The sequence below is a fragment of the Protopterus annectens genome, chromosome 3.part1 (assembly GCF_019279795.1).
Source record: "Protopterus annectens isolate FY-2018-M chromosome 3.part1, PAN1.0, whole genome shotgun sequence".
NCBI classification, from domain to species: Eukaryota; Metazoa; Chordata; order Ceratodontiformes; family Protopteridae; genus Protopterus; species Protopterus annectens.
Window position 1 is genome coordinate 625,740,227 of NC_056732.1, and position 10,634 is coordinate 625,750,860.

General features: G+C 38.6%; 1 long non-coding RNA gene across 1 annotated transcript in view; it reads left to right on the top strand.

The window, feature by feature from the left end:
* Positions 1 to 10,077, top strand: part of LOC122798225 — a 1,314,900-nt gene extending 1,304,823 nt beyond the window's left edge. Inside the window, exon 3 of the long non-coding RNA XR_006364232.1 lies at positions 10,014 to 10,077. This is a non-coding gene — a long non-coding RNA (uncharacterized LOC122798225). The remainder of the gene's footprint in view (positions 1 to 10,013) is intronic.
* The last annotated feature ends 557 nt before the right edge of the window (positions 10,078 to 10,634 follow it).

The window sequence follows — 10,634 nt, forward strand, 5'->3', positions numbered from 1 at the left end:
CACTTATGCGTCTCCTTCAGTATTATACCCCAGTATGCACAAGCACCAAAATGAAACAGCCAGTTATGCATCTCCTTCAGTATTATACCCCAGTATGCACAAGCAGTAAAATGAAGCATTCACCCAAGTGACCCCTTCAGTAACAAACATGCCCCTAGTATGCGCAAATACCAAAATGACGCATTTAACCAAGTGACCCCTTCAGTAACATGCTCTGGTATACACAAGCACTAAAATGAAGCATTCATCCAAGCAACTCCTTCAGCAAAATGACCAGATATGTACAAGCACTGAAATGAAACATTTTATCCAAGTGACCCCTTCAGTAATATGTTTGTGTTTGCTCAAACACAGATAAAATATTTCACCCAAGCGACCCCGCAGGAGTATGTCCAGTTATGCACAGACACTAAAATGAAACATTTCATCTAAGCAGTCCCTTCAGTAAAATGTCCAGGTATGCACAAGCACTGAAATGAAACATTTACCCAAGCAAGCCCTTCAGTAACATGTCCAGATATGCACAAGCATCAAAATAAAACATTTACCCAAGCAAATCCTCCAGTAAAAATATCCAGGTATGCAGAAGCACCAGCTCAGCTCCCCTCACATCTTTGTATTCTGACTGAAACCTGCTGCTTTCTGGTGTAACTTCAAGGTGATTTTATACACCTTGTATACAAGCAAGTTCATTACAGATTCCTGTCCATGAATCAAACTTATATGTATTTGTGTAAGCACCCATAACTGAGGCTAGGTGCCCACAGGGGCTAGGTTTGAATGATTCTGTCCCCCTAAAACCAGATTTGAAATCTAGAAAACTGAAATGAAAAGTCCTAATACTGAATTTATGTGATTAGTATAATCTAGGTCTGAGAGTTTTTGCCTCCCTCCACCCTATTTTTTCTCTCTTTTTTTTTTCTCTTTTTCTCTTTCATGTTATTACCAAATGTTAGAGAGTTGATATAAATATTTCATGTTATGTTATGTTTATGTATGGTCATTGTATGAACTATTATACTATATTTAGTATACTGTGAATGTTTTATTACTTTCAGCAACACTACATTTTTTATGTATCTGCACCTTTAGAATGGGATGATTGATGCTTAATTTGTTCTGAGAAAAGATTGGTTATTTTAAATTCTGTCATATGTATTTATATATATATATATATATATATATATATATATATATATATATATATATATATATATATATATATATATATATATATATATATAGGGCAGTTGCAGGTATGTTGTCTGATGAAGCAATGTTGATCATTACGAAAGCGCTCACTTATCTACAATAAAAGCATTTGGATTTTATTCATCTGGATTGGCAGCATTTATTCCAGCAACCTTCAGCTTTGGATGTGGTTTTCATTGCTATTCAAATACTGAACTGAATAGCATACAGCAGCGTCCTTGGAACCCTCTTCTGTTGTAACATGTCTCACAAGAAATCCCAATGTACAAGATGATATGCCTTCTTTAAGTCCACAAAAGACAAGTGTGCATGCAGTGTGATGCCCATACTTTGGGTCAGTAATTAAGGAGCCTTAATCTTTACCACTGACACTGGAGAGGGACACTCACTTGGAGCAAAAATGGATACACACAGTATTTTCAGATGCATCTCTCTGCACCAAGCACAATTTCCCTTCAGAACACAGAGGGAACACACTCAGTCTGGGAGCTGGGTTTCCCTCTCTCTCCAGGCCTCCAATAAAACTCCCCACTGACACAGCTGTAGAACTAAGTTCTCAGCGAGTGTTCCAAGCCAAGTCCTCCACCACCCTCTCTATGAAACTTGTGCTCTGTGTCCCTGCTCCAAGTAACTGACACACACACTCTATGAGATTTGATTTTCACACACAGAGACACACACACACACACACACACACACACACACACACACACACACACACACTCACCTGGGAAAGGCTGGCACAAATTTTCCAGCTATGCTCCCTTCTGCCCAGACAATAAGATAGGTACTGCTACTAGAACACTCTAAAGCTAGCAACTCTAAAGCTCTTACAAGGGTATCCAGTTATACTGAGTAAAATTAATACAAATGGTAGTGCTTGGCCAATGCAGCAAGGCTTTCAGAAGTGGCCACAGTGGCACCGAATAAATATAAGTACTCTCAAAAATTAAAATATTCTCTAAAATGCCAGCGAAAATGAAAATTTTAAATATATTTAATAATAAATAATAAAGAAACATGAAAGTACTACATATCTATTTACAATAAACACCAGAGTTTCAGCCACAGGAAATATTAAAATAACACAGCTGAATAGATTCACACAGATACAGAAAAACAGTACTTAACTAACCTCACTATATTTTCCAGACTGATTTGAAGAATTACTGTTCTCTAGTTCACTTACTAGAGCAAGGCAAGATGAAGTAGGTGAGTGGTCTTCCTTCTTTGTGAGGTTTCAAAAACAGACAGCTCTGAGACTTCTGTCTCATCTAGTATTAAAACATCATTTCACTGCTGGATTACAGAATGGTATCACATACATCTGGTCATCTGACTCTGGTTCCCACACTACCCCCTTTGGTAGAAACTGAGCCAGAATTTAGCACATGTGTTACCATACACATAGATAGAGCTTTGCTGAGATGTGTTATAGCATCGGGAAGCTATAAAACCTTTTCAAAACTTCCAACCTTCCAGGGTAGCAATTAGTTCACCCCTATGGACAATACAGTAGGATTCCTAGTCCTGGCTTTCACAAACATTTTGTCTCTGGCTGCAATCAGAACTGTAGGATACAATCTTTATGGTCTAAACTAGATAATTTAATTTTAGACTATTTTTCAAAGTTAGCTGGACTGAGATTAACCTCTTCTCTTCCACTATCTTCTGTTACAATATATTCATTTTAACAGTTACAATACAGTCTGACATACAGGTGCATTTCTTTTCTGTCCAGTAGGACCCACTGTTGGTACATTTTTAACACTAGCAGCTTTACAAATACATTTCCATCAATAGCATCTGTACAAATCAGTTTGATATACAAATGACATATAATTCTTTACAAAACTCCAGCTAGCTATGCTGGCATATGTTACACATCCACTGCTCTACTCCTGGCATAGCTGGCAATACCTCACATTATCAGATGCAATATTTCCCATCCCTTTTTATTCCAATATCTGAGCAAGGACAAATAGTTGATCCACTATTCCACAGCCAAGCTAGAATTCATATTGCTCCTGTTAAATTAGTCACAACTATTGAATGAAGGTTTCTTTCTACCATTTGGGCATACATTTTTGCTGGGAGGCTAACAAATGTGATCTGCTGTACTTGATGTGTGTTGTCTTATCCCACTTTCTGAAATTGGAGACTACTACCCCAGTCTGCCAATACAGAGGTGCTGTTCTTCCCTTCCACTTAATATTAAAAAAACTATCTTTGCCATATAACCACAATAATGTGCAGTGCTTTGTAATATTTTTGGCCAAATGTCATAGACTCCAGCAGATTTGCCAGAGCCATACTGTATAATTGCCACAAAACCAGCTGTAGTAAAATTGAACTAATCTGCTATCTGCTTTCTGCTGCTTCCTCCTCAAAGTTGAGAAGTCTCACTGTACTCTAAGATCTCCAAAGAGTTCCTTGTCCCTCTCAGCAATGTCCCAAGTGAGATCAGATATTCTCCACCCTGGTGCAGAATACCCTGGGCAGTATCCCATTTTTCCTGCACAAGTCACTGGGTGGTTTGCCAGAACTCTCTGAGGCTTTCCAAAAGTCATTCTCCATGACTTTGTCAAATCTCTCCCTCATCCACACCTTCACTCAGTGCCTTCAACAGCTGTTTCATCCCTGGCTTGTCAGTACAGTTTTGGGATAATCAGGAAATCCATCTCTTTCTTTGACCTCATGCCTTTCCCTCAACACTGTTGTCCAGTGGTAGTTTCTAGGATTACCACCATTACATATCATAACCATCATCATCATCATCATCAACAACCTCCTTTTCCCTATTTTTCTACATGAGGTTGGGGTGTTATATCAACTGTCACCATCTTTCTTGATTTAACACCACCATCCTACAGTCTTCAACAGGCATGTCTGAATGTCGCAGGTCTTCTCTCTCACATTCCATCCATCTCTTTCCTGGATGGCCTTGTTTCCTCTTGCCTTCTTTCTGAATATTCCAAATTTTCTTCACCAGATTGTACTGCTTTCCTTCACATGTGCCCAAACCACTGTAATCTGTTCTTCTTGACCTTCTCTTCAATTGGAACTACTTGAGCTTCTGCTCTGATATCTTCAATTGTTCATCTGTCCCACAGTGTGTATCATACATGTCAAGCTCTTCATCTCAACCATTTCTAGTGTCTTCAACTGCTCTGCCTTAACTGCTTAGGTTTCTTTACAATACAGCAGTACAGATTGCATTGGCTGCAGCCCTTCTAATTCTAGCTTTGACTTCCTCAATCAGACTTCTTTTCTCTTTAGCCAGCTCACCCAGATACTGTTAACTTGTTCCACTATTTTTCCTGTTATCTCAGTCGTTGTCTTCTTCTGATTTCCACCATTTTATCCCATTACAATTGTCTTATTTGTACTCAGTTTCATCCCATTTGCCTTTAGTTTTAAATTCCATTCTGCTGTAACTTGCTGAAGTTCTTGCTCAGAGTCTGTCTGTAATTCCAGTATGTAATCATCTGTTTAAAACAATTTTGTTATCTGACCTGTCCATCACCACAAACAGTAGTGGGCTCAGAGATGAACCCTGATCCACACCCCCTCCCACTGGGAGCCCCTCTGTGAGTTTAAATACTGCCCATACTTGTGCCATTGGGTCCTTGTACATCACTTGTATTAATTCTATCAGTGTTTCAGGGATTTGGAACAATCACAAGATAGCCCAAATTAGCTTTTTTGGGACCTTGACATATGCTTCCTCCGAGTCTAGGAATGGACAATTTCCTCATCTGTAGCTTCTTCTCAACTATCTGTCTCACTAAAAACGTCAAGCTGGCTGTGCTGCATCCTGATCTGAATCCAAAATGCTCATCTAGTATCTTACTTTCTAGCACTCTGCATATGCATTTATCACTCACCCTCTCCAGAAGTTTCATGCAGTGTGACAGGAGCTTGACAACCCTATACTGTCCACAGTGGTGAATATTCCCTTTGTTGTTTCACACTGGCACTAGAAGGCTCATTTGCCAGTCAACTGGGATATGCCTTTCTCTCCATGTTGCTAAGAGTACCTTCTGGAGCTATTTCTGTCCCAACTCACCCAACATTTTGATCATATAAGCTATGATCTCATCTGAATCTGCTGTATTCATGACTTCATTTTCCTTCATGCTGTTATTACTTCTTTTAGGGTGGACTCCTCTTCATCTTTCATCATAGACATTGGTTGGGACAGAACATCTTCTGTGGGGTTTTCTTCATTCAGAAGCTGCTGGAAGTACTTCTTCTGTCTATCGGTGATGTCCTGTGGACTGGTGAGCAGGTTGTTGCCATCATCCTTTATGAAGGACTGGCTTGCATACTGATAGAGTTTATTTGTGCCATCTACTGAGTCACTTTCCAAGAGCTGATAGAGTGCCTCTAATGCCCTGCTCTTTATTGCAGCTGATTTCTTAGCCTGTTTGTTAGCCAACCAGTATTCTTAGCTTGATCTGTCTTTTCTATCTCCCACATTTTCTTGAACTCATTCTTTCTTTTGATGACTTCCTAGACTTTTGCATTCCACCACAAGCTTTTCTTATGTACCTTATCCATGCCTGACTTGGCTGCATACAGTATCTGTTCTATAGTCCTCACACATGCTATTATGAGACGCTGCCATTCTTCTTCAACTCTACGTATTTCCTCTTATTCCTGAGGTGTTAGAGCCCTGAGTATTTCATTGAATGCTTGTACTTTCTCTCCAGCCAGCTTCCATGTCTTCAGCTTAGTCTCTGTTGATGTTAGAGCCTTCTCTGACCAGTGCTTGTAGCTGATTATAGCAGATATTGGTTTATGCTGAATGGGCTATCTGTTTCACTGGGGATGACTTTGTGATCACTAATTCTATCCCAGTGCCCTTTTTGTACTACTGAATTGCATGTTGGCCACTTTCGTATGTGATTTTGTGACTGTCTTACTGAACCATGTATTGGCCAGCCATTTGCCAGATGGAAATCTAGAATTGGCCTCTCCTTCTTTATTCCTGTTGCTCCACCCTTATAGACCCAGGCAGTCCTCATATCCTGTTTTGTCAGCCCCAATATGTGCATTCAGTTCTCCCACTATCAACACCAACTCATGTTGTCATGCTATTTCTAGTATATTCTGAAACTGCTGTCTAAATGTACTCTTTCTTCTCGCTAACACAACCTTGTTGTGGGGCATAGGCTGAGATTATGAATAGTCCCCTATCCTTACACTGGAATCTGCAGTGAGTCTGACTAGTAGACTTTGGATCTCAAGCCAAGTGGCTTTGCTACACTGCCCTTCCATCTGACTCCTCCTGGATACAAAGGATATCCAGCCTACTCCTTACCATCATGTCATCTAGTTATTTGAACCTATAATGAGTGTAACATTCCTTAGTTCATGTTTTATAGGTTGATTAGTTTATGTCCAGATTTCACTCAAGCTATCCTAGGTAACCCTAGTTGGGTAACTGGACACTGGCAGGCCAAAAGCTCATTGACCCAGGTTATCTGGTCTTTAATTTGGGTACTTAATGACCAATATGGTAACATAAACCCCTCCCATGTGTCCCTGGCATAGGTCAAAGTAGGCCAGGTCCTCAACCTACTAATCATCAGCAAATACCTAGGCCCATTTTTGTTCGATGTTAGGAAACATGAAAAGTCACCCCCCCTTCTCCATCTTGAATTTCTTCACTTATTTCTAGATCTATATTCTCATTATACTTTACAATGTTGTTGTTGTTGTTGTTGTTGTTGTGTCTTTCGGCTTTTCCCGGTTAGGGGTCACCACAGTGGAACTCTGGTCCACTAATGATTGGCAGTAGATTTTTACGTGCTGAGTTGCTGGCCCTGATGCACAAACTTCAACGAAAGTACGCCCATTCATGCATGTCTCCACACAGAAGACACTCTAGCTGAGAATCGAACTGGACAACGTCTTACTGTGAGGTGACAATGCTACCGCAGCACCACCACCGCAGTATTATATTTTACAATGTCTGTTAAATATTTTCAAACTATATTACTCTCTCATTATCTTTCCCCTGTTCCAGATAATACATCCTCGAGTGTCCCACTTTACTGTACCTAGCACACATTAATTTACAGCTCTTTGAAATTTGCCCCCTTTCCTACATTGATTACATCTTCTTTTATTACATTCATTAATTAAATTATTTTCATCACCACATACACACACGTGAGTGCAGAGGTAGACGTGAAGACTAAGATGTTGTGAAGATTAATGAAGGCAAGTGAAAGGGATGCATGAAGGTGCACAGCATTAAGGTAGTTGTATAAATTAGTTGATAACTTGTTAAATGTGTTTGAGAGTTTTCTTTGTTAGTTGAAATTCCGGTGTGTTTTTTTGGCTTCACATTTATATGTCACTCTGATTAAAAATAAACATGCATAACAAAACAAATGACGTTGAAATATACAGTAATAGTATTAGAACAGCCAAGGCAGAAAAAACATTTAATGATTTTGGTGAATTAATACTAGCAGTATGGATAACATCATTTAAAATGCTATGCAATGTGCAACACAAGGTGAATAACATTCTGCTAAGTAACCACACAAATGTTAGTCACACAGGTACTAAAAGAAGAGCTCTGTTAAATCATCTTGCCTATCATTTCTCACTCTCAGATATTGTAAGTAAAGTGCTGCAAACGCAGTTAAGGGAAGTGTTGCCACTTAAAAATGCCACGCTTTCAGGCAAGAATCGCAAAAAGGAAACATTCAGTCTAAACAAGCACAAACAAGCATGGAAGTAGCTGGCCTTGCACTGTGTGTGTCATAATGTACAAAATATTTTGACCTACAGTATGGCTGCTTTCACATTTTTAAAATATTAGTCAGTCAGTTAAATGAGATTATAACTTTTTTTCTTACATAACCAACTAATAGTATAATATAATAAATTGATCTAGTTTTGTCTGGAAAAACAATATATTAAATAAAAAGGCACTATTAGCTAGCAAGTAAAGCAGCCATATCCAAAGACATTTCTTCTTGTGAGGTTAACTATTGAAATATCTGCACTGTATAAAATGTAGGATATATAACATGCCACATATTTAGAATCCACACTCACAAGATAAAAAATACATTGTGTGTATGTTTGTAAAGTGTGGCAACATCAGATTTAGGGTTACAATTTTAACACCTCTTTCTATATTCCTGCAAATATGCAGCCATTAAATAACTCTGTATATCTGAAGTCAGCAGTAGTAATGAATGAAAAGGGCATTTTATTCATTACAGTGTAGCTTGACATTTTCTACTGCTGTGGTTAGTTTCCAGAAACAATCAAAACAAGGACGATTAGTAGAAATAAAGGCTAGAGCATTTTAATGGCAACATTATTCTTGAAGTCTAACAAGATGCAAGGGTATAAAATAAATTACTTAGATTCAGAACAGGTATGAGGAGGATTATAAATTATGTCTGATTCATTTTCAAATGAAAGGATGTTATTTAGGTGTTGTAAAACATGGCCGTCATTCAAATACATGCTTTTCTGGCTCTGTGGTACAGAGGGATGAAGCCTTGACTGCTAACTAGATGACCCAAGTTTGATTAGCAGCTTGGCAGGGGAGTGGCAGTGAGAAGCAAGTGTCAGCTTGTCCATTCTGAAGCATGTTGTGGCTCCCAGTTAGCCTGTGCTCCAAATGCAAATGGATACTTGCATTAACGCCCTTAACTGGGGAGGTGTAAGTCTGGCTTCCCAGGCCAATGATAGTAGATCTTTTGAGGTATATGCATGGGAGCATGTACATGTCAAGAAGAGGACATTAGAGGCCCTATGGTGATGAACCACTTATGTCATCCTCAGGAGGGTAGAGCAAGTTTAGGGTTGGGAAAATTGCCTTCAGCATGACATTAAGGATAGTGTGGACTGGTTATTGGAGTGATCATCTGTCAGCCAGGGCTAAAAGGTATGGTCACATTTGGGTGATAAGCCGGATGCATGTAGCTGACAGGACCAGTGTGTAGCATGGTTAAGGCTAGAAGGTATGTTAATTTATGGGCCCCATATTGAGGAGTAACGCAGACTGACCTGTATGGGTGAAGGACCCTCGCTTCTGAGGTGAAAAGGTAGACGACTGGGTGCACAAGCAGGAAGTGCGTAACACTCATCTCAATATGGAAGATGCCTTTTATGGGGGGAGGGGGCTAACTATGCACATATCTCACAGAGGATGGCTTGATTGTTGGCAAATACAGGGGCAAAACTACCTAGGAAAATACCTATTTTCAAATTAAGCTCTTCAAATTAATCAACATGTAACTTTTGTTGTCCAGATTTTTTAATCCTCATGAATCCTTTACTTAAATATTGAGAATTACGATGTGGAACATACATGTTTGTAGCATTTTGATTCTGCTATCGGAAGAATGGAAATGTAATTATTTTTTTCTCTCTGTTAGGAACTGGGAGTGTAATTCATTTATTTGGTAATAACGGCTTGTTTTAAATTCTAAAAACTCAGCAGATAGATAGCAAGTATTTAACATTCCAAGGCAAAATAATTACCCGAGTAACAGAATGTGATAACAAAATGTAAGACTGTACAGTGTACATATTTTGAATAGTAATAGTTGCTTTTTTCTACCACCACATTTTAGTGTATGATCATATTTAAGTATCCTGAATCCTTTAAATGTTCTCAGCAGGTAATAATTTAAAACTGGTGTTGTTGATAAGTTGCAAATCAGCTCAGAAAATCCTTGTTAATAGTTAATTGCTAACAAGGGAGACAAAGTTCTGTTTTAAAGAACTAATTCAATAATTGTGTATTCCTACATTTTTAGAAATCTGGAAGTAAAGATGCAGAGAGTTTGAATCTTCCAGATACAAGACTCACTGGAGACAAAGGTATGTCTTCTTGTATTGTTTTCAATTGTTTCATGTGTCTTTCTTCACAGCATTTTAAGATGATTTATATTTTCAATGTAATGTTTTCATTCTACTCTGTAACGTAATATAAGTATCATATCATTTAGGAAGTTTAACAACCCTTGTCTGTCTGAGATTTGTGGATTCAATGAATTATGTAAGGGTAAGTTGTTGCATAATTTTTTGCAGAGTTAAACATGTGTCCTTGTTGCTTCAACACGGACAGAAGTTTACAGTCATTTATTATTTAGCAAACTGTTTCTAGGCATAAATCCTTGTTAACATGCTCATGACCTTTCATCAGAGCTGAATGCATCTTATCTTGTCTTGTGGTTTTGTCTGCATGTACACTGCTGAAACAGTGACTGATGATGGTGCATTTCTTGTACCTTCACAAATCAGAGTCCCACAGATAAAAGAAAAAGGTATGTAAACCTGCTTCAGCAGATTAGTTAAGTGAGTCAGAGAGAGAAATTCACTGGTCAGCATCTCCGTGTAGATGACTATCTTCCCTCATACAAGACCTGGATTGTTGG